General features: G+C 45.7%; 1 protein-coding gene across 2 annotated transcripts in view; it reads right to left on the reverse strand.

Annotated features, from left to right (window-relative positions):
• The window catches only part of lingo1a (leucine rich repeat and Ig domain containing 1a), a 95,536-nt gene that overhangs the window by 26,593 nt on the left and 43,193 nt on the right, over positions 1-25,750 (reverse strand). For both annotated transcript variants that reach the window (XM_086109723.1, XM_086109722.1), the window contains exon 2: positions 20,140-20,294. The gene's annotated coding sequence lies outside the window, so the exon portion shown is untranslated. The remainder of the gene's footprint in view (positions 1-20,139; positions 20,295-25,750) is intronic.

Consider the following 25,750-nt stretch of genomic DNA (forward strand, 5'->3'; position numbering starts at 1 on the left):
ACAGGGGTCACCAACATTGGTCCTCAAGGGCCGCTCTCCAGCCCCTTTTAGATATCCCCCAACCCCCCCTCCACCATTTCAGATTCAAATGATCATGATGGTTTTCAGGCTCATTTAAATCTTGTGTGTCTTGAGAAGCGGGAGGCTGGAGAGGGATTCTCGAGGACCAGACTAAATTAACTTTAATGCAGGCGTGGGGTGGGGGGGGGGGGGGGGGGGTGTCAAACTCATTTTTCTCGGAGGGCCGTTACGACAGCGAAACCGAATCAACATTTCATCGTCTCATCGGATTGTTACTTGTGCACATCAGTTTGACAGAAGGCCAGTTTTGAAATCACTCACGTCAGCTATTTTGGTTTGTCGGTTGTTTGCTCGGTTCTTCAAGGGAGTGTCAAGAGAATGACAAAAAACATTTCAACGGGATTTATTACACTTGACAATTTGACATTCGGGTCCAGATTTTAACAAGGGTCATGGAAGTTGATACACGATTTGCTTTTGCGAGACACGAAAAATGACGTGGTGGGGCCGGATCTGGCCCCCGGTCCTTGAGTTTGACACCTGTGATTTAATGGCTCTTCAAGTACAGCGTTTGAGTACTGAGACACCTTTGCTTTTGATTTATTATTCTCAATTATTATTATTATTGTTATTTTGTAATTCATAGCTTCTGTGTCCATGAATTAGCTTTGGGCAATTACGGCAGAGCAGCTGTGGCAATATCCCGCTTCGTTTTGGGGAAAAGGCCGATTAAAAAAAGAAAAAATCATAGCCTTATGAAAACGTAGCCAATAGAATGTGATGCCAATTTGTAAAAAAAAAAAAAAACGCTTTGAAAGGTTTCCAAAAACATTTTACCGTGAGTCATCTTGACCTGAACGCCCTAAGAGGAGGGGGAAGAAAACAAAACAAAAACAAATGCACGTCTCGGCCGTTGTGATCCGACACACTTGCCTCGTCTCATCTGTCAGTTGGGCTGCGCAACCGACTCGAGTGTTTGTCTTGCAGTGTTAAACTGCAGCGTCTGTGCATCTGCAAGCGTTTTTCATTCCCTACTCCCTACACACACCCCCCCACCTCACACCCCCTCTCGTTTTTGCACGGACCCTCAGAGCGACTGAAGCCATTCAGGCGTCACGGCGACATGTAAATGTCATCAGCATCAGTTCACGCATGGCCAAGATACTCTTGCTGGAGTTCAGTGCCAGTTCTCTACACTTTAGGACTCTTTCCATCCTCTGTCGATATGTGTGTGTAACAGTGTAACAATTCCTTTGGGGGGGGGGGGCAATGGGCAGGGAAGAGGGTCTCCTTTTTTCTGGAGTTACTCGGCACTCAAAGTTTACTAAGCTTCCTGCGAGGGAGCCGTCGTCGGATCGCAAGCTTCGCGTAAATATATTTTTTTTCCCAGGAAGAAAGTCAAAATATTGGCAGGAAAAAATGACAGGAATACATTGAAAGCAAACTAATAATAACGCTTGAATAGTCTGAACTTCACGGGAAAAAAAAATGGAAGTTCCATAATTGAGGTTGAAGCGAATGAGGGGGGGGGGGGGTAAAACAAAATGAGGCTGATAGAATTTAGTCAATTTATGGGGGGGGGGGGATATATTTTTTTTCATTTTAGCCTCGACAGTAACAAAAACATTAGAATCCAAGAACTCGGCCTTTCCGACTTTGACTCGCGCTGTATTGAGGTCCTTCTTCTTTGTGTTTGGCAAATGTAAAAATGAGAATAAATAAATGAAGATCTCCGCGAGGATGCGTTTGATGAGACAGCCGAGCTCTCTCGCTAAGAGCAGCAAACACAGGTAACAAAGGAGCGCGCCTCCACGGCTTTTCAAAGTATCAATAATTCATTTAGTCTGCCGTGTTCCTCTGCGCTGGCACGCACCCCCCCCACCACCCAGCCCTTCATCGGCCCGCCGAGACGGGAAGGCTGTCACTAACGCAGCCACTCCTGCTGCGAAAGCCCGAACCCCCCCCCCCCCCCCCCAGCGCCCTTTGCGATGAGGTGCTAAAACCGCCGTTTGCTTGTTAGCAAACGTCGTCGTCCTGAGCAGCTCGCAAATGGGGGCGACCGTCCTTGTGCTCGAACTGCCCAAAGGCTAACAAGCATGGCTTCTATTCTCCAACGAACGTCTACGGAGACACGCCACCGTGGACAGTTTCCAGCATTTCGCCAACTTCAGGAGAAACATTTCGCCGTTTTTGGCATTTTGCCCCTCGGCGACATTCAGTCAATCTTGCAGGGACTTACGCTACGGTATACGTACGGTATAATGTGGCACAAAAGGAACAAGGCTTTAGACTGCGGGAAAACCACGGCAAAAAAACAGCAAAAACAAAATAAACGTTTGTGCCCTAGAGCCCAATTGTTGACGCTAATGTCCGCGCAGAATTATCAATGGCGTTCTCCATTGTTAGCATTGAGCTACATGGACTCAACTAAAGCCAGACGTTGCGGCTATTTCATGTTCTTTGCTCTTTGTTTGATGTTTAGTTTGACAGTAAACTTCGACTGGGAGTGTCAACAAATGGCTTGTCAAAATGACAAATGACAAATCAAAATGCTGCTTGTTATTAATGAGGTCAGCGTCACCACGCAGCGCTCTTATCTCAAATTTTTACTCATAAGTCAAAGCAAAAACTTCAGCCCATCAACGACTCCTATCACGAAAGACTTTGAAGTTGAGTTGCTTGTATTTTTTTTTTTCTGTGGAATCTATCCCAGGCTATGAACAAATTCTGCATTTTTTTTTTCACAGTTGTGCGTACAGATAAGGCGACTACCAAGGTTGTTTCGGTGACACGCCTAAGAGATCGTAACAAACCTTTTTGGATCTTGCTCAACTTCCAGTCGCCCCCCCCCCCCCCCCCCGATGTAAAACTATCACTGGGCTTCTCCATCGCCAACGTTAACAAATCATTTCAAAAGGTTCGGTGATACACCGTCGGACGGAGTGGTTGCGGTGACGCTTTGTCAAACAAACCCACACTCACTCCTCCACACATGCTGTACACTCGCTCACTCCGCATCGCAGCCAGTTGTGTTGGTGGGCCTTTGTCTGACGTGTCATTGGAGAGCCGCGGATTTGGCTCGATGCCTTCGCCAAAAAAAAAAAAAAAGCACGTCGTCGTGAATCAGCGTTGCAACGCGCACCCAAGTGGGTCAAGGTGCAGGTAATTGCATTTGGCCCCCGTCAACATCGAATCGGCACGCCGTGGAACGGATAGCGCGGGAAGCCACAGCAAACAACAGCATGAAGCATCTCGCACGATTGCATTGCGCTCCTTTCCTAACTTTTTTTTTTTTTTGCCATTGTTCCTCTGTTGGATTTAAAAGCTTTTTTATCATGCAGTAAGTAGGTCACAAATTGACATGACAATGACAACAACATCTCATGCAAAAGCGTACGGTGGACACTGAGAAATGACACTAAAAGCAGTGATAATGACCACAAAAACAAATAAATAAATAAGTGAAGCCCATTTCATCATGTGGGAAATGCTCCAAATCCGAAAATCGATTCTTGTACATGAAATGGAACAGAACTGTACGTAAAAATGTACAGGAGCGTATTATGTCTTATGAAGAATATGTAGTTGAAACATTCTCTTCATTCCTTTTATATAACACTTGCCCAGCAAATAAAATAACAAAGATGTCATATACGGCCGTTTGTTTTTTAGCAACGCAAGGGTGAAGGGCACTCAAAAGCAGCAAACCTTCGAATTTTATTCATGGAGCATCAATGAAAAGGACCTCAAATTGCAATCTGAGGCACATCCTCTTCCTTTCAACACGGAGAGATGTGTGCGCATCATTAAAAAAAAAAAAAAAAAACTGAACAAAGCATCAGCCGCCACACTACTTCCTGTTGCCAGCCGCGCACTCGATGCTAGCAGCTAGCGGCTAGCTGCCGACCGCCAACGGCGAAGCCTTGTGCTCACGAAGGCGTCATCAACTAGCAGCGTCCTAAATTAGCGACGAATATGATTTCAGGATGTTGTGTTGATTTTGGTAGTATGTACGTAACGCCACTAAAACTGCGACAAAGCAGGCTGAAATTTCCAAGACAAGTCAAGCTAGCTGTCACAAATCAAAATCGTGTTGGGCAAGCTTTTGTTCGGAAGCTCGCCGTTGTGTTCACTTCATCACGGCTTGAGGTTTGATTGTGCATTCGGATTCAAATTCGACACACGAATGTGTTTGCATCTTTCCTCACCGGTTCATGCCGTTTGCGGCTCATTACGGGCGCTTCGTCGCTAGCAGTAGCCGCTGTTAGCATCTTCACTCAGCGTCTCGTTCTCTGGACCTTTTGCGCTTAAAAAAAAACTCTCCTGGATCACGCTTGAAGCCACGGTAATAGTTGGATGTCATTTGCACCTCTCGTCATCACAGACTGCCGCTGCGACAAACGCTTTGAAATGTCGAGCGCAGCTACCCAGATGCACGTGCAAACTAATTAAAAAGCCTCGACTTCATTTGCGCCTCCCTTCATTTTCTTGCCATCTGTTGAGAAGAAATGATCATCCGTTCCAATATGTTTGATTGTATTTTAATGTTGCTGCCATTTTTGTTTCGTATTATTTATACATATGAACTCGTTGACATCACTCAAAATAAGAATAAACACCTTTTCCGCAAGCACGCTGGTATTGTTTAATTGATCTTGTCTCCTAAAAAAATTACTACCGCAATTATGCCATGATGAATTTTCATCCGTATGCTCGTTTAAAAAAAATATCTCATGTTGCTTGGCACAAGCGTCAGCAAATTTAAATGTTTAATGATGGCGACATTTTGACTTCAGCTCATTTCCACGTACTCCCAAAAATGCACGTCCTTGCTCAGCAGCGCCGGGAGACGTCTGAGCAGCCACACTTTGTCTCTTAGATTAGCCACTAAACAATCGTCCGGCGTTCGCATTGTCACCCGGCCGTAATTTTGCAGCGTGAGGAAGACCGGCGGGACAAACGCCGCGCCCCGTGCCGCCTTCACTCAACTATCGCTCCGATTGGAGCGGCCTAGCGTCTTATCTCACAAAGTGACTCGCGAGTGTAGAACCTACGGCTGTTTCACCGGTCGTGAAGGACGAGCATCATCTTCTTCAACTGGCTTATCTTGGAATTCTGCGCGATCGTACTCGATGCTACTTTGACACACGTCTCGATGTTTTTTCGACTCTGGCAAAAAAAAACTAAAACTAAGACTAAAACTGGCTTTCATTCGAACTGACGACATCAAAAGTGGGCTTTCACTTGTACAGGTCTTCTACCTTCGGTACTTAAAGCGCTCGACAATGTCGTCTCATCCACCAACTGTTGACGCAACATCAGGAGCAAGTGGGAGTTCGATATCTTGCTCAAGGACACTTTGGCAAGGTCACTATACCTGGGGATGGGACCCAAAATCTCTGTGTTAGGAGTTGACCGCCCTACCCATGAGCCACAAAAAAAAACCACGACAACAAACTAAGTCTCATGAAAATTCACAAACTATTTTGACCCTGATAAGAACAAGCGATATCGACGATAGGATTGAAGTTGGAGATCTTCCAAACGGAGAAAAAAAAAACATGGACCATACATAGTCGCCATGAGGTTATTATTTCGATCCCAAAGAAACACCGGGTCAACGGCGGCGCTGGCGGGTGAAACCAAATTATCTTTCTTGCCTTCATTGCTTATATATGGAATGACCGTATTTTCCGGACAATATGTTTTTTTTTTTATTGCTGTTGTTGTTTTATGTCACGGGCGGACTGGAACGGAAGCGCTTTAAAAGGATGAGGACGGACGGGGATAGAGGATGATTATGATATGATTCAAGACGGAGGGACGATGACGCGGGCAGAGGACAAACCGAAAAAAAAAAAAAAAACGGGGTAAAGGGCCCATCTTGGCGCAAATCATTCTTCATGCGTGATTCATTTCATGGTCGGTAGCCGCTTGGGTCGTCAATAAATTGTTGTCGTGAGTATATTTGAAGAGAGCTAATTACAGACGCTTGAGTTATAGATATGAGTGAAGAGAAGCTTTTAATCCACGCGCTATCAATCTCTTTATGGAATTACTCATGCCGATTTTACAACCGAATGAAAGTCGACGGTTGGCTGCTTGATTCCGACTGGCGGTGATTACCGGCGTGCCGCATTCCAGTTGAAAGCTTGACGACGACGAGACAGAGCGGATGAGAAAGGGGCCGGTCTCATAACATTCCCGGCCTTTGAAAAACATGCCTCGCTATAATTTTTTTTTTTGGGGGGGGGGGGGGGGGTTTCATCTGTGGGGCATCATCCATCGTTGGCCTCCCCGCCTGTCGTCTCCCAGCACAGACAATGGCTTCCTGACATGAGAGCTTCTTGTAAAAAATGTTGCCACTCCCCATCCCCGAGACATAAGAGCTTGTGCATGGACAAACACACACACACACACACACACACACACACACACACCTTTAATCTGTTGTTGGGGTGAGGAGGCGCTATTGGCTCGCGGCGTCGCTATTCCGAGAGCTGCTCGCTCGGGTCACCCGCCATCCCCGCGCCATCATCTTCCGGATGGGCAGATGCGGTCAATCACTTTCGAGCTGACGTTCCAGCTTCCAGGGTAACGACGGCACTACCAAATCGGCGCCGAAGTCTGGAGCGATTGCATGCCGGGCAACATTTGATCTCATGTTCTCTTCGGTTTAGGCGGACGGTGAGCAAACGCAAGGTTTGGGTTGCCACTGTGCAATGCGGCATCGTATGGGGGGGGGGGGGGGGGAGACATTCGAGACTCCGAGCCATTGGCCACTACATTAGGGACACCTACACAACAGAACAGAACACAAATTGTCCACGACATAAAAATATAATAATAATAATAATAAGCCTCAGCTTATCAATATGGTGTCTATTAATGTAAAGTCACTGGCTGAGTGTTTGGCACGGGGGAGGGGCGGGGCACCGCCCCCCTCCTTGAAATATGCTTGGACCCCGCCTGGTGACAGGGTATTTTTTTTTCTGAGACCCCCCCCAGCCCCCCTCCTTCCATTCTCCCCCTTGACCATCATTTGACTCACACTGCAGTACGAAGAAAAAGAAAAAAAAACCCTCTGAAAAGCTCGTTATGGTGCCAAACCAGGCCGCCCCCTTTCCAGCTTCACAAGCTGACAACCTGTCATCAATGGCGCAAAATTCTTTGTCATTCTTTGCACATTAGCGTGCCACCGGGGCATCGAAAATCCTTTTTTCTTGTATTTTGTTGAAACGTCCTCTCATTTTCTCGCCGAGTGACGGGCAGCTGTTTAACCCCCACGCGCATCCCGCCCGCGCCGCCACGCGTAACGGCAGGCCTGCGACGCTTCATTTCAACAATGCGGCGACCCGCGCTTGGGAATATTTCATCAATGTCGTTTGGTTGAAACCCCCGACCTTCCTCAGCGCGCTCGACTCGCGACAATATCAACGATGTGGGCCTTTGGCGTGAGACGTCTCCCCCCCCCCCCCAAAAAAAAGCTATCAGCGTTTTTACTTGCGAGAGCGTCCTCCGGAGACAAAACAAATCGGCCGTTTCGGCTGCTGCCTCAAAGCTCCAGCTCAGTCGTTACGGCGGAAGGAAATCGCTGCAAAATTTGAAAAATCGAGGTGATGTTGGTTGTGTGGTTCGATCGAGGCCCCCGGGGGCAGCTTCAAATGTCTTCACGATTGTCGAGTTTAATGTCGAGAATGATTTGGAGGGGGTGGAGGGGGGGGGGGGGTTACAAAAGGTTCTGTTGCAAGAAAGTATGCGGTGTGAATTTCAAGGATGTACTGTATTCACATTCATCATTTATTCGGAATGTAGCAATATTCAATCGATCCTGTCTTTTTTTTTTTTTTTTTTCTGTTTTTACAAACTATACACATTTTTTGTTGTTTTAACAGGACAGCCATGACATGTAATAATTTGGTTCCTCCACCAAGGAAATGAAGCTCATGAGATCACAATAATTCCTGTGGACAATCACGACCCGGCTGTCGTGTTTGATGACGTCAGCCATTGTCGGGGTTAATTCATCAAGCGATCAAAAGGAGACCAAACGCCACGGTCGCGTCCGCCTCCATTTACGGCGCTCTTTCCGTCGCATATGAACCGCTGTCGGTCAAGCAGCGCCGCATCTGTCCGTGTCTGGCTGCACACGTTCACAACATGGCGGAAGACCAGCGAGAACGAGTTTGGAGGTCACCGGTGGGGGTGGGCGCATTGTATTGTGCCGATTGATTGTTTTGGCGCTGCCGAATGAGACGACGAGATCCTTGGGATTTGATTTGGACGTGGTAAACGCCGTGGCATCGAATCGAAATCGTACGCGTCGCATTCATCAGGACTCGTCAATACTTGCATGTATGTATTCTTCACTTCTTTGTTCAACTGTTCTTTCGGCAGTTCTTTCAGCAGCCGAAAGAACCGCCGCTTTTCGAACAGCCTTTACTCTGCCATCGGCAAGTAACCAAAGTCTAGTGCTGGTAACGCTCAATCGATGAAAACCATTCCAATTTCATTTCATCCCGACTCTCAATTTACTTGACTTCGCTTTAACGCCGGGCCTTCGTCCCACTCCACATATCCTGCAGGATGCTTTTTTTCCCCTCTAACCCATTTTGAGCTATTTACGGCGTTTTAACGGTGATATTCTTCGCAGAGAATATCGGGGCTTGTATTTATTGTTTGCTGCAGAAACATTTGCCTGTTTTGTGCTTTGCAACCCTGCGTCTATTTGGCAGTCACGCAAAATCGTTTCGACGACAGTATGACAGCGTTTCAGGCATGCTATTTCTTTTTCGCCGAGAATATTGCTCGTCTGTGACGCTACGAGCTCGGCCTGCAGTGGTGCGAGCCTTGTTTGTTTACATTCAAACTTCAATTCCTGCAACGCAAAGTCGGTCACACCGTGATTGTGAGACAATTTTTTTACTTTCACTAGCTGGACTAGCCAATATGTGTCACGTGGACCAAAGCGCAAGAAAGCAAACAAATTCGTGCGAGTTGCTCGTTCGGTTTTACGACGACTGACCTTTCCGTTCCGTTACAGTTTGCCTTCATGCTTGTGTCCTTGTTTTGGTACATGTGCTATTTTCATCATCTTGAAAAAGCTGCCAAAATATTGACGAAGAACACCCCCACCCCCCAAAAAAACCTCCTAATGGAAGTTTCTCGGCTCCTCCCGATCAGAACGAAAACGATTAACGCTTTGGTTGATGCATCTCTTTTGCAAATGATTCATGACCCTTGCCGCTTTTCAATGATCTCCCGTCTGCCGGTCATTAAAGCGCCGTCAGCTCCAGCGTTGCCAGTTTGACGCGTGTCACCCCCCTTACACCGCTATCGAGAAACTATCGTTCACGTAGCACCGAAACAACGCCCAACAAATCGCCTCTCAATAGGCAGTAAACGACTCCTTGGCCATCGATTCAGTTTTTTTGTGGGACGCAACGCATTCCTTGCTGCCACTTGGTGCGATGGTGTCTAATATGTCACGCGGCTAAAATAAATGAATGGCATGTATTAATCATCTTTTTGCAAGTATATGCGAGTGCAAGTATAAGAGAGTCTGCTTTGCAACTTATTGACTGTATCCAATGGCCTTTTTTTTGTGGGTCTCGTATCGTTGCAGCCAAATGCGTCCAACGCTGAAACAGCTCATTCCGCAGATGTGCAGCTTACTGTAACCTGCCACCGCCAAGATTCATTGACAGTATTAAACTCAGGCTTCCTGTCTTAGTTTCGAGCTCACACATTTCTCAACAAACGTCCAAAGATGAAGCCGAAATTGGACCACAAAGAACAAGATAAAGCACCGCGATTGGCTGGTGGCCAGTCCAGGATGCAACCTGCCTCTCACCCAAAATCAGGTGTAATTCTCGACTGTGAAGTCCAAGCGTCCATGTCACAAAATCTGTCTATCATCTGCTTCAACTGGCAGTTAATCAAGTCAACTGTGTTCACACCCACAACGGCGCATTTTTGTTTATTTATTTATTTGTTATTATTATTATTATTTTTTTTTTTAATGTCCCACATTTGCACCTTTTTGTGCAAATATCTACATTTAGGCTAGCCCGCCCCTGTGTGGATCGAGACTGCGTCTCATATCGACAACTGCTGGAATCCAGAGAGTGCAAGGTCCACATTTTAACTCTTGGGACTGCAATAATGAGTGACCAAAATGATTCATAAGGTCGTGCAAAGCAAGGAAGAACCCCCCTCCCCCGCCCCGCCCCCCGCCAACAACATTTGTCACCTAAATCATGACGGCTTCTTATTTCAACCAGCACTAATTTCTGCAACTAAATTGGCAAGAGACTCGTATGTTAAATTAATTAGAGGGCAAACAACTTTCATTTAACTTTGATTAGAATTTGTTTGTGAGCTGGCAAGCAGTAAGTTTTTGCATTTGGAGAATTAGCTGGTCGTTAGTTCGCGAGAGGACAATGAGTGTTAAACACCCAAAAGGGATAATTGTGACAGAAAATATGCTTGTGATTTGTAGAGGTTTTTTTTAAAATACATTTTCGACTACTCATGTGAAAATATATTTGTTACTTTTATTGATTAAAGCCGTGTTATCCCTCCAGATAGTATTCACAATGTTGGTTTTTAAGGTCACCTTAAGCTGATTTGTGGCTTTTTATGCGTAAGTGAAAAATGCATCGATGGGGAATGCAATCATCCTCTCTCCTTTGCAAAAGGTGCACTTTGCATTTTGTTAGAGATCCTAACACAAAAAAGCTTTATTTACCTGGAGGACTCGTTCTTGACCTTGACCAAAAAAAAAAAAAATCTAATTATGGTCCCATTCACACCCACCTTGACAACAACCTGAGGAATTTCTGCCATGGCTACGATCAGAACTAAAACGGAGGTATTGGCCTGCCTGTTAAAAGCAGACGCAATTACGACAAAGTCCAATTTCAATGGGCAAAGGGCAGACTCGTTCAGAATCTGAACTCGAGGAACTTTTTACCTCGATGTTGTCGCTGTCGAATTAACGCTAAGTACGCGACCGATCCGGTGGTTCGAAGCAAAACGAAGCTTCGCGCGAGCCGCTTCACACGAGCCGCCGCGCCCGTCTGTTGATTCATAGCCGGCAGCGCCTGTGACAGCCGCCGCCGTTATTGTGCATGTAACTCATCCCGCTAACTGTCTGACGTTTCCATTTGGCCGTAAATCATCCATTCAACTTTGTTTTTATTCACACTTCAATCCCGCCGCTCGCCATCTGCGTTCACCAGGTGCCAGTTAGCACGGGGTGCATCAATCGCTAGGATGAAAATTTAACGCCGTCACACAAAAATGTTATTTATTATTTAAAAAATATATATATTCTGAAACATCAATGGTGGTCAATTTCTTGACAGCATTAGCATCGGTAACTTAACAGAGTTACTTTTAAAGTCAAGTAATCGGTGAAGTAAACAGATTACTTTTTCAAAGTAACCGTGGCAACGCCGGATTCGCGAAACACCTTTTTTGCTCTGCTGTTGGCCACACGACGCAGCACACCGACGGACGGACAGACAGACGGACGGACGGGGTTGAATTCGACAAGGGATTTGCGTTCACGGCACTGCGTCCTGGCAATCTGAACGGGGAAAGCCGCAAAGGCCGCGACACTCAGACAGCGCGATGTCCCGCTTCGGTGAGTTTCTCCGAAAGGGCAAAGTTGAATAATCGGCTTGAGGCACATCGGTGAGCAAATATCGCTCTCGACTTATTTCATACTTGACACTCAAACGATGTGAAATTACTGCCGAATGTTTGTCAAAAGCCACTCTGCAGGACCCGCGTTCGGAATGGTTGTAAATTGGCATTCGATTATGCTCGTTAGTCGCATTCCATAAAGCATTCACGCAACACGAAAAACACATTCTCATCAACGTGCAGCCAGCCAAAAGGCAATTTGGAGAGTGAGGGTTTAAATGAAAGGTTTTTTTTTTTTTCCGACAGCCACAAAAGCGGGACAAGAAAATGCAATAAACAAACAAGCGCACTCATTTGGTAACATGGCGTGAAGCACGGAGGCTCTCGGTGCCGTCACGAAAACGGTACAGGTTCGTCTTCGGCGTGTAAATCGCACTTGCTCGCTCGCATTTGTCAACTCGTTATTTTATCCGCACAGATGCCTGCAGAGACAGAAGTTTGAAGCATGAAACTGGCCGGAATGTATCCCACTCTGTGACAATGAGGCACTCTAAATCAGCCACGCCAGCACCAAGTCTTATTCCAGAAAATGGCTGTCAAACTTATTAAAACAAATTTCAGCCCCCTACCCGCCGCACCACCTCATTTTTCAATCTCTCTGCGCAAAATGTGCGCAGTCATGGCCAACAACAAGGCGCTCTAAAGCGGCCATGCCCGCTGACAGTTTTCCTAAAGAAACTACAGTGGAAAAAAAATTTGCATATCGCGGAGTTCACTGTATTATATAGTTTCCTCAAAAGTAAAGTATTCCTCATCGTGTTTCTGTAGAGGTGCAACTACTCGTCGATTAATTGACATCTCATCCGTGATCAAATTAATCGACAACTATTTGGAGAAGAGTGAGACCTTGTCGAACATGAAATAGTCGAAAACCTCCAGCCTCTCAGGTTGTCGGGCTGTCTGTCATCCTCCATGAGAGCAGACTGACGTTTCTTTGTGTTCGATTCAAATACGACTTTGCCTTTAACTTTGGAAAACAACGATCAATATTTTGTGTCTTTTTCGGTCGGATGTTTACGGAACAAAGCGATCCAGAATCACTCTGCGTCTGTGCCTTTTCCGCAACTCAATTGTATTGATAGAGCACTTTCAAGCAACTGTCATATTGAAATGAAGTCCGGTGTTGAAATAAAGCGGTGGAATTTAAAAATCGATCAGATTTATCAATTAATTGAAAAAACAAACAAACAAAAAAAAACCATCACTGTTCGCCGTAGTTCCCCGGAACAAGCTGAGTGATGTTCGTTAAATGACACAAAAAATATTCAAAGCCAATTTTCACACCCGCGTTTGTAAGCCAATTAAATTCTGGTGCAATTAAAAAAAAAACTAAAAACAAAACAGAACAAACAAAGAAATCATTTTCTGTTTTGGAAGTATCCTGCAGACTTCAGAACACAATTTGCCATGTCACCTTTCTCACCCATTCATTCTCCAGTCTGCTCACTAACAAATTGACCATTAAAAAAAACACTCCACCCCCCCCTATATTCTGTTTCAATCTGCCTCAAATTATAATCAATTATCATATGGTCCCTTCATCTCCCGTCATCATCCTTGAATCTCGAAGTAAGCTGCATGTATCAATCTTTTTGTGGACGGACAGTTTATGATCTGATCAGGTTACAACGTTCATGAAAGGCTTTAAAAAAAAAATAAAATCAAACGAGCCATCGAGCGATGTCCACCTTTTTGCCTGCTTCTTGGCAATCTCACCTCCCCTCATTGCCATTGTTTTGTTTTTGTTTTTTCAAGCCATCGCTTGATGAGGAAAGGCACCAAGATTTGATGTGGAACCAGACCGGCAGCCGCTCGGTACTAAACTCGTATCGTGCTCGGTTGACCAAGGCCAGTGACCTTCATGTTGCTGACGCCTTGCAATCACTTTAAAAGCTCACTTTACAGACGAGTGGGAGGGAGGGAAAAAAAAGGATTAAGCCGTTACAAGAGGAAGTTTTCACTCACACACAGAATGAATAAATAAATAAATAAAACGAATGAATGAAATCTGCTGGCAAAACGAAATCCTCCAAAGGGCCCGGATGCAAAACTATTGGAGAGCTCCAGTCAAGCTCCAGCAGCCTCCTCGCTTCTTTCTGCCCGATTGTGCCTGCGCATTTGTTTAGCGAACACCACCGTGTCCCTTTTTTTTATTTTTATTTTTTTGTCATTTTGACCGATGATGAGCCCTGTGTGAGGAACAGAGGGCGTTTCAAATGAGATGAATGTGCAGCAAATATCAATTTAAAGGGCTGTTAAAACGCACGCCATAAACCCGGGAGATTAATTCAATCAGACATTTGAATATCACTCAAAATAATGACGACTGCACGCACCACGCACACACACGTACACGCACGCACACACATACACACACACCACAGTTAAATGTTTGCAAGTGGATGCGCTTGCCATACGTCAACGTCCAGACACCAAGGTTATTCGAGTTAACCAAAACTAATGAAAAAATTACAACCAAAACATCGTTTTTATAATTAACGCAATAAACGAAAATTGAAAATGCTTTTTAAAAATGAAAACTAAATCTTAAATTTCTAAAGCTAACTGGAACTTTTTTTTTTTTTTGAACGTCCATGTTGGACGTCGATATGGACTAAGATCAAACTGCTGCCTGACAATTGCACAGTAGTTTATTTTATCTTATTTATCGTATTTCTCTTGACTCAGACTCAAGTGTGGACTTGACGACTTGTACTTGAAGTTCCCCACGAGAAGAATTTTGTCGCTATGCAACGTGTGGCTTTGCCTTTGATTTGGGCACTTTTGTTTGTTCTGACCAAAAAATAAATTGAAAAAAAAAGTTTGAGCATGAATCAAGAAGCCGCAAATCCCGCAACACGATAGAAGTGCGGCCCTGGCATCCTTCGGAAGGCTGACCTTGGATTCTTGTTTGGAGTTCTGCAGCCCGGATTAGAAGAAATCTTGGGCAAACACACATTTTGCTCCAAGAGATCGCGCCTGTTTTTTTTTTTTTTTTCTCCCTCAGCTTTATTACCAAAAATGCAAAACAAGGCGAGCCGTGAGCCGCGCAATCTTTCGCTATTGACAACGCGGTGGAATGGGAGGGCGAGGGGGCTCTTATCATTTTTTTTCTTCCTTTCCTGCCAAAACTAGGTCAAGCTGAAACTTCTGTTTGAAGAACAGACTTCCAAAAGTCAAGCTGCACTCGCGGGCAATGTGATCTGTTCAGAAACGATTGGACCTCTTTTTCATCCTTTTAGTTGTAAAGTGCACAAAGCAATTATATATATATATATATATATATATATATATATATATACACATATGTATATGTATATGTATATGTATATGTATATATATATATATATATATATATATAGGGCGGCCCGCTAGTCCAGTGGTTAGCACGTCGACTTCACAGTGCAGAGGTACCGGGTTCGATTCCAGCTCCGGCCTCCCTGTGTGGGGTTTGCATGTTCTCCCCGGGCCTGCGTGGGTTTTCTCCGGGTGCTCCGGTTTCCTCCCACATTCCAAAAACATGCATGGCAGGCTGATTGGACGCTCTAAATTGTCCTTAGGTGTGAGTGTGGGCGTGAATGGTTGTTCGTCTCTGTGTGCCCTGCGATTGGCTGGCAACTGATTCAGGGTGTCCCCGCCTACTGCCCGAAGACGGCTGGGATAGGCTCCAGCACCCCCGCGACCCTAGTGAGGATCAAGCGGTTCGGAAAATGGATGGATATATATATATATATATATATATATATATATATATATATATATATTCATAAAAAATGTTTTGCTGTGCTTTAGAAATCAGCAGGGGAACATGGGTTGGTTTCACCAAAAACACCAGCTACAACAAAAAAGAGTCAACAACCCACAAAGCTAAAATTTGAGGTCAAATTACGGGTCACTCAAATATGCACCAATCTTCATAAAAAATACATATTTGGAATTGTTCTTGAATTCCGTTTCTCTTGATATCTGTTTTGCGAAGATTGACCCAGTAGTTCTTGGGATATTTGGAATCAAATGATTTATGGCCACGCCCCAAAATGGCAAAATTTGGCGGGCCGTAGCACCCGAAACGCTGATCCAAAATGACCTAAAATATGAAATTCAGCGTTGTGTCATCACTATCAAAAAGTACATCAAGTTTTCTTAATTTCCCCCCAAAAAAAAATCATGGTCAATGATTGGCCAGGAGTGGAAACATCGCTAGCAGAGCAAGCATCGCAACTCGGGTGATGCTCACGAGGAGAACGTGACCACATTCCGAGTGAATCAATTCATAAATCGAGATTGCGCATGCCGAAAATAAATTCAAAGCTCAAGAGTGTGTAAAGCAAAGGCGCGCGTCAACAACACACCCCTCCCTCTGCTGCCACCCCCCCATGCCCCAAAAAACAAAACAAACATTTTGGGTCAGCACTCACCGCGGTCCGGCCGCTCCGCATGACAACATTAGCGCAGGGCGTGAAAAAGCTTTGCAAGATCTCGTAATCACCGAAGCGCACTTTACAACGGCGCGCTAACCGTTGTAATGCTTTGATTGGCTTCTCCGCACACAAGCGGCTTGAACGGCTTATCGGGAAGCAATGGGGAGCGTTGCTGTGTTATTGCGCTTCGGGAAAACCGCCGCCGTGCTTTTGGGGCAACTTTCACAAGGACTTTCTTTGGGATGAAAGGGGACATTTGAAACCTGTTGCTCGCGACTACACACTGCGCTTCAAAGATTAGGACAGAAGAAGCAGATAATAGACAATAATATCTTATAATATAATAAAATATCAAGCCATCAAGTGTTGATGCTTTTCGAGGGTGTTGGAATTACTCAAAACTGTCAAGCTGCGTTCAAAGCAGAGCTGCCCATAAGAAAGCGGAGATTCTTTTCTTGCAAGAAAATTGACCCTGGAGTTCAAAAAGAAGGCGCCCACCTCTCTTTTTTGCCCAAAATATGACAATTGGGCTGGCCGAGGCTCCCAAACCGCTGCTCCGATTGACCTAAAATTAGAGTTTTAGTGCCGTGCCATCTCGAGCAACAAGTACACCACAAGTTTCATTACAATTAAAATCTGCTTGGCTTTCCCCACTGAGTGTTTCGGCATGGCGCAACCTAGTAATCGGCGGGTGAACACAAGTTGGGTTCGCCCAAAACATTCTTTTCTGACCAAAAAGCGGAAAAAACAACCTTCGAGTGAGAAGGAATATTGAACAGTGACTTTAATGCTAAGATTTTTTTGCTTCTGTGACACATCCAAATATTTAACATCGAAAACAAACCCGAGATTGAGATTTTCATGGAAGAATTACATTTTATTTTATTATTTTACTGAAAGAGGCGGCCCGGTAGTCCAGTGGTTAGCACGTCGGCTTCACAGTGCAGAGGTACCGGGTTCGATTCCGGCTCCGGCCTCCCTGTGTGGAGTTTGCATGTTCTCCCCGGGCCTGCGTGGGTTTTCTCCGGGTGCTCCGGTTTCCTCCCACATTCCAAAAAACATGCATGGCAGGTTGATTGGACGCTCTAAATTGTCCCTAGGTGTGAGTGTGGGCGTGGATGGTTGTTCGTCTCTGTGTGCCCTGCGATTGGCTGGCAACTGATTCGGGGTGTCCCCCGCCTACTGCCCGAAGACGGCTGGGATAGGCTCCAGCACCCCCCGCGACCCTAGTGAGGATCAAGCGGTTCGGAAAATGGATGGATGGATGGATGGATGGATTATTTTACTGAAAGAAACCAATTTTAACGCACCGTGAGTTGATGCTCACATCTGTGGAGTTTTCTGTTGTTGTTTATTTCACTCCATGAACTGCATCATATTTCCTCATAATACTCGGTCGGTTTATACCATATATGATGATGATGATACCCAGACTTTATTGGCGTGTGAGATGCCTAAACGTGTCCCACTTCCAAAATGTTTTGCATTTTCTCTTCCTCGCAATCGCGGCGACAAGCCGATATTCACGCCCTGGTTTTTATCTTCCACTCAAAAGTTGTGCTGATTTCTAATCCAAAGCGATGCGCCACCGCCATGCGCAGGGGATTTGTTAGTCATGACAAACGTTGCCCCACTTTCACAAACAAGCTCACGATGAATATAAACAGCGAGCGAGTTAAGAGTAACCCGTTTGTTTTGTGGTTATCTGAACAGCTGCCCTTGTCACTTCAACGTTCTGCATTCCGAATGATGTTGGGGCGGCCAAATAAAACTGGAGAGTCGAATTGTGTCTTCCACACAAAACAACTTCACACATTTTCAAGGATTGAGACAACACATTCAAAACGCTCTGCTTTGTCTTTTTCCCAGCCCTCCGATAGCACCATTTGATGGTACTGAAAATATCTTGGGGGGGGGAAAAAAAAAAAAAAAAAGAACAGTCTTGTTCTTGTTTCCGTCTCATACGTCTTCACTCATGCGGAAGGCCGTCCGTCAGTTTTACTGCCCGTCGACCTCCCCTCAACACAGCACCGATGACTGATGGGCCTAAGTGCGACTAAATAACTACGGCGGGGGATGATAAAATCGTGAAAACACACATCCCGGATGGGAAATTGGCCATTTTGGAGCCATCGACACAAAGGAGCTGAAGTGATGGCACTTCCTCATGACGCACATCCCCCCCTTGGAAAGCGAACGTGTCTCCGTCGCCCATAGGGAGATCGTTACAGTCCACTGGACACATTTCCGAGGAACGCCAACCTAATAGGCCCTCTTTTTTTTTGGGGGGGGGGGTGTCCTTGCCTTTGTCGCTTTTACGGGGTCGAAGCTAAGCCGTGCTCAAAGAAGTTTGCATCGGCGAAGCAGCTGAAAGAAGGTGAGGAATGGAGGCAGTACATTCAGAGGGGGGTGTCATCAAACAAAGTAGGCTAATGAGGACCACTAAATCTCAAAGAAAATGGCTTCCTGGGGCCTAATGAGCGAATGGAATATCAATGACAAGCTGCTGCGAGACCATTCGGGCTGGATTCACACTTGGTGGCTTCAAGCGACGCAATTGGGAAGCGTCAAGTGGACCCCCAAAAAAAGAAAAAGGCGCGGAATCAGATTGGAACCGGACGGCTTTCTGAAAGTGGATGTAAATCTGTTCGGCGACTGCGACAGCAACTGACGGATCGGTCGGGTAGATAGCGTCACAAAAGCCTAACGTCAGAAAAATGTAGCGGAGCACTTTGACAAAGAAAGGGTTAAAAAAAAAAAAACCCCGGGTAAAATAATCTCCATTCGGAGAGCGATGCGGAAATTGATACGAATGAGGCTTTGATCTTTTTTCCGCTTTTTTTCTGTTCGTGTTAGTTTGCGATGACACCCGTCGACGCCGAGAGAAATCACGTGACATCGTTTTGACGGTTTACCAAGCCAAATGGTGGGATTTCAAGATGGCGCGGCACAGATGGTCTGTGCACATGCGAGTGTGAAAAATGCGGGGGGGCTAATAAATAATGGATCTGTGTGTTATCAGAAAGTGTCAAATCACCTTTGGGGAAAAATCAGGATCTGTGAGATGAGCGGACAGCTTTGCTTGGAGCGATAATGCTCAACTGATCATATTGAGCCACCCGGGCAAGTTAAAAGAAGAAAAAAAAAAAGCAAAACAGGCGCCACGGCAGTTGGTAGTTCCAAAATGCCGATACACTTTGCCGTGATCACGAGGAAAGTAACGACAATTTAAATGGCGGGGTTCAAGGAGAGACGTTCTCGGTTTACGAGGGACTTTGTTTTTTTTTTTTTGGTGGGGGGTTGTTTTGTCTTGCGGCGTAAAATTCGGGGCAAGCTTCAGATAAGCCGCCGCTCGAGTGGCAATACTGCCCCCTCATGCCCTCGCGTGTGGGCAAGGAGAGCCCCAGTCAGCCGTTGATTCAACGGGACAAACGGTCAAGCATACAAACACAAAATGGGAACACTCGCAAAGGAGCTGCTGCGGGCCACAACTCAAGCTCACGTTGAAATGACTTGCCAACCTGACGCTAGGCCACGCCCCTTCAAAGCTCACATCCAACACTTGTAACCATACCAATGAATCGAGTATAATTATTACTTATTCTAATCCGATTTCAAGAAAACAGATTTGTTTCTTTCTTTCTTCTTTTGAACTCGGTTTTATTTTGATTTATACAACCATTGCTTTATTTTAAAAAAAAATGCTAAAAATGGTGGCGTGCTTTTCAGCGCTGGTACAAAATAATGGCATTACAGTGTGTGTGTGTGGGGGGGGGGGGCACGTGAAACTGTAATTTCACTCGTACACGTCAACGTTTGATGCGACGGTGTGACACTGACCAATTATATATTATATATAGTATTATACACTAACTATGAGGCGACCAGAACACAATGGATCCAAGATGGCTACTTTGAGCAAACAGGCAGCATGATGTGACTGTACGCTCCGGTGAATTTGCCAAAAGGTCGATGTGTTACTTACAGGAGGTGAGTGTCGGCCCGCTGCTTTTAATGTGCCGCTGCGGCTGCTTGCCGTGCAGGCGAGCGAGAGGAGAGGCAGGCGATGGGGTGCGCTGGGGTGCCCTTAATCCACATTTCCTCCCTGAGATCTCATGGCCTCTCCGAACGATCAGCTACCTGCAAAAGAGACATTTCGCTGCATCAAAATCGCGCTCACTAAATTGGCATCACGTGAGCAAGAAATATTAATTTGTGACTTGAAATAGGCACGGTGGATAGATAAAGTCTACACACCCCTGTTTGAATGCCAGGAGTAAGTGAACCCCACAAAATAGTGCAGCTAAACTTTGTTTGGAATTAATCCGAGCCCCTTGTGTGTGTTGACTTCTATTTGACATCACTTTGGTCATCCTTGGTTCATTCTGAACATAGTTATAAGAGGGTGTGTACACTTATGCAACCACACTTGCTCAGCTGTTTATTTTTTTTCTGAAAGATTTCAGAGAGTGTAATCAGAGGATTTGGATCATTCCAAATTCAACAATGGCTCAAAAGGATGGCTCGATGTACCTAATGATGTGGCCTGTGAGTCTTTTTCACACTGCACTTGGTTTTTGCGGCACTGCACTGACCGTGGGATAGGACACGATACCAGACAGGCGCAGCGCCAGTATCAAGCAGGTCCATATTTGGCAACGTTTTCCAAGCTACTAATCACATTTTCTTCAAGCCATTGGCTCTGAAACTTGGCTAAAAGCTCGTCCTTTGACGCACGTTGCCGCCGACGCCGACTCCTTCTGCCGTCACGCCGCCGGTGCCGCATACGCCCTCATCGCGATGCGGCACGGCATTTTATCCTCATGCCGCGGCTGCACGTGCGCCGGGAATGTATTTGGTCGACGGCATAGCGAGCTTTGCTAAGTGCAGTGTGAAACGAAATTAAGGGCGGCCCAAAAATGTTTCGGCATGTTAAATGAAATAAATCCTTGAGCCTACACACCCCGACCATGAGCGGCCGGATACCTTGTCAAAGTGGCTACTTGCCCGTGTTGTCGTCCCGCACAGTTTGAAAAATGCGGTCTTCGCTCGCAAAGTTCACATCTCTACTTGTCGCCAGTAATAAGCACACGCTCCATTTCTCTCTCTGCGGGTGTGAGACTCTCATGCTTCGGAGATGTAGAAATATGTCGTTCGCGGTGGGGAGGGTTGGACACGGCCGCGGATGAATTATTCATTTATCGCAGGGAAGATTTGACGAGAAAGAGAGCCGCTCGGAGCGTTATCCACAATCACATGCCGGATAGTTTCAAGACTAACACTGAGACGGTGTGACACGGCAACGGCACGGATAAATGCTAGCGCACTTAAATGTGAAGTCAACGTTTGCTTCGCCGGGTTTACTTACTAACATCTGCGCCTGAGTAATTTGTCTGCACTAATAGAGACACCTTGTTCCTCCTCAGCAAGATGTTGCAGCCATCAGCCGCCTCATTAGTGGCACAACAATTACTTTCCGAGCATGATGTCTGGCTACGGAGCTTTACTAGCATCTGCGCCGCGGCTCAAAATGTCACATTCTGCGACGCGCGGGCTGCAAAACACACTTTGCCGAACGTACGCCTGCCTCGTCTTGCTCCTTTGCTTCGGTGACAGAAACTTCGGCGCGTCCGTCGTAACTGGACTGTTGCCCTCAAAGGCGTTTCGCCTCGCTTCACGCGGCAGCACGATTTCCCACACCGACTCAAGCCGGTGGAGTCCTCATCGAGCTTTCTTGAAAGAAATGATGAAGCCTGCTTCGACGAGAGGCAAAATGTCTTCAAAGACAACCAGGACAGCCCGGCTGGGATTGATTCGATTCCTTGAGAAATTAACTCTTTCATTCCACAAGACGTACTTGTACGTCTTTTTAAAATCAGGCCCCGCCTACCAAGGACGTACTTGTACGTCTAAGTCTTTTTTTTTTGCGTCATAGAGAGGAGGAGGGTCTGATGCAATCTGTGAATGAGAATAAGCCGTTTGCATTGTAAATCATGTAAAAAAGTGACCAGTAGGTGGCAGTGGTGCTTCAGGTGCTTGAAATGCATGCTTTTACAAAAAGCTCTTTTTCTCCGTTTTTTGCCCAGGAATCGCCATTTTCATGAAACTTAGCCATTTTGTCATGCCGATTGCTGAAGAATGGAAAAAGATCAAACATTTTTTTTTCTGCTGAAAGAAGAGAGTCCAAACTTTATTTTGGTAAGCTCCATGTTTATATAGCATTAGAACCAACTATTCTGTGGGCCTTGCCTCAGTCAAAATCCAGTAAAACGCTGGGATTGAGGGAGTTGCTCCAGTGAAAATGGCTGGGATTGAATGAGTTAATGACGGAAACTTTTGTGACTTTTTGGCCAGTTTTTGTTTCGATCAATGATGCAAGGTGGTACTTATACTACATCTACTTTTTTAGTATTGATTTTGTGTATCATGCACAGTGGTACCTTTGCTTCCAAACGTCTCTTCATTCGAAATTTTCAAGTCACAAAAGGTAAAAATACAGTTTGGTCTGCTACTTGCAGCTCCGAGTTTCCTGAACGCAACATACTTGTAGCTGCTCTGCCATTGGCTATTACCTAGCATCTTCTAAGAGGGACCTCTTCTGCATTTTTTTATGCGTGTAGATAGAGAACTAGATCGACAGATCTGTGTCTATGCATTGTGCATCCCCCCCCCCCAAAAAAAAATCTAGCATCAAACCGCTAACCTTTAGTGTTCGCAACACTAAATATGTCCTGCTCGCAACGTAGCAGCCGTGGCTAAGATCGCTTAGCTTAGCGCGCTCACTCTGACTGTGGTTCTAATCAGAGGTTCGAGGTGGCAAAGGGAGGAGCAAAGTCAGGCTACGTTCAAATCTTGCAAGCGGTTCCAAAGCTTGAATATTAAACCTGGCCACGTAGTACTTGATGTTCTCACACTATGACGGGAGCAGACAGAAATCCCATATTTCATCTCATGACATGAGATTAACCAAATAAAATACATTTTTAAAAAAAGTGGTGCTTGAAAACCGGAGGCTTTAAAGGTAATGACTTTCCTTGTTAGGCCATAAATCACAGTTGCATTCGACGAGGATGGAATGTAATCTACCACGGACGCATGTAAGCGCCGAAGGAAGATGTGACAGGCCCACCGATGCTGAACTTGCATTTACATTGTTGCTGCTCGAATGAAAACCTGAACGCGGAGTCTTTTAAGCGGCACGTTTGTTTCGCCGCCCGAAAGAACGTCAGCTTGGCCGTATAATATGTATAATAATATATAATAAGGTGCACTCTATAGTCCGGAAATAAATAAATCAATAAATTGGAAAAAGGAAAACACGGAAAATGATGACGATCCAATCGTACCCTCGACGGGAGCGTTAATTTCAAAGTGGCGCGCAATACAATACGTAACAAATGCACGCCGAAGCAAATTGGAGCTGAACGGCATCAAAGCTCTCCAAGAAGAAAAACAACTTCTCGGTTTCTCGCGTGAGCTTCCCATATCACCTCCGTAAGCTCAAGTCTTTGCAACCAACAGCTTGAGACTTTGATTCAACCCCCCCCCCCCCCCCCCTTCGCAGCGTCTGTGACAAGATTAGGCTATCTCTCCTTGTGCACATGGATGACTGACTCCTTGGGGCCGGTGGCATCGCTCTCGCCCCCCCCCCCCGAACCCCCACTCCGCTCCCATCCTCCGCGCGCCAACCCGAGGCTGCAAACATTTCTATTTTCAACAGGATTAGCTCTCACCACAAGCCACCCGATAGGCGACCGCAACACCCGGGCGGCGCCGCCACCGCCCCCGCCACGCCCCGAGGAGCCGAGGGGGGAGAACGCGGCACGGCCGGCCTGCCTGACTAACCGGCGTCGCGGGGAGTGTCGTTGCCAGTGGCGTGCGCTGCGGCTTCAAGTGGATCCAGTCGCTGCGCTGCGCAACAGCTGCGACTACAATCGAGGAACCGATTCGCAAGCATTGTGCTAGCGAATCAAAAGGCTGAGCAGGGACGCCGGGATCTGTTTTGATTTGAATTTGGCTCCCTTCTAAATGCGGAGCAGCCTTGACGAGGCGAGTTGAGAATGGATGCGCGAGAGCAGATACGATCAGAGCCGTGACAGATGCGCTTTGTTGCTTTCACGTGTGGTCTTAACTGTGGTTCTTTCGACTCTTTCAAGAACGGTAAAAACCCGACTTGCAAAGTGCAGCGGTGATCCAACTGACCGTGGCCTTTGTCATTCAAGCTGCACGGTGCCTGTTCGCACGCTTATGGCAAGTCGTTCCGACACACAGTCTTTGTGAATTGTCGTAATTACGTTATTTCGATCCATACAATGTCGGGAAAAAAAAAAAAACGTACAACACAGATTCACGTGTATCATTTTGTATACTATTAAAAAAATAATAAAATAAAATAAAATAAAACATTTGTCTGAAATTATGTCCTGAAATGAGTGGGGGTATTCGTTTCAATATATCTCATCGTAAAGGAGTTACGATCTCAGTTAAAAGATTTGGAGATCCCCAAAAAAGTGCCAGTGCACAAGTGCTTCAGTTGGCAAAAAAAAAAAAAAAAAAAAAAAGTGGGAAGATTTTTCTTATCTCCACTGAAAGAGAGACTTTCTGTCAGTGCTTTCTCCATTACACCAATGTTTTCCTCTTATCTCGCCTCAGTAATCCGAACCCGCAAGGCTTCAAACAAGAGATTTGTTCTTTCACCAAAAAATAATACAAAAATAACTAACTAAATAAAAGCAATTGAAAGGATTTCCCCGAATTTGAAAAATCTTTTTTGACAATCTGGTGTCATTTTTTTTTTCCTCCCCTCTTTACAAATGCAGATCCTCGGTGGATGCGGAGTTCCTGCGCAGAGGTGGGAATACCAGTTGGAAGAGATTTCCTCTTCTTGTCTCTCAACAATTAACATCTTCAGGATGCCTCCCAGCAAGGCACTTAACCTCCACTGCACTCTGGGGACTCTTCATTGACCTGCTTGCTACTGTGCTCACAGCCTCGCAGGCAAGGGGCCTTTTTTTTTTTCCATGTGTGGGGGTACGCGGGGGGTATAATTGGAATGGTAAACCTTGCCTAAGCACCAAACAGAATTTTTAATTATCAGGGAAATGCGTAGGAAAACGCAAACACCGAGTCGCTTCCGAGGAGAGCCATTTACGATGCTTGTTTACAACGTGAAGTGGGGGGGCCGTGAGATGATTTACCGTAGGGGGGGGGGGGGCGCTCATTGTAATTAAGCTGCTTGTCTCGCAGGGGAAACGGCGTGTATCGCCTGATGGGCTCTTTTGACAAACGACTAATTGATGACAAGCTGAAAAATAAGTCAGCATTTGATTAGGCCCGCAAAGTCAAACGTAGAAATGTCGCTAAATCAACTCTTGTCTGTGCGTCGGTGCCAAATAATATATATTCGCTCATCATGATAATATTCATTTGAGAAGGAGCAGATGAGTTCATTTGGCAAGTGGTAGATCAATCCAGGCGCTAAAGATGTTCAGACGATGGATAGCTCGGCGATGCAAATAATGTGACATCGGCGCATACAAGTGAAACTTCAAAACGAATGCAAATACATTTCACGAAAGATGGCTTTGAGCGGTCTG

Source organism: Hippocampus guttulatus, chromosome 4, assembly GCF_054856545.1.
Source record: "Hippocampus guttulatus isolate MCC_2025c chromosome 4, RoL_Hgut_1.0, whole genome shotgun sequence".
Taxonomy (NCBI): Eukaryota; Metazoa; Chordata; class Actinopteri; order Syngnathiformes; family Syngnathidae; genus Hippocampus; species Hippocampus guttulatus.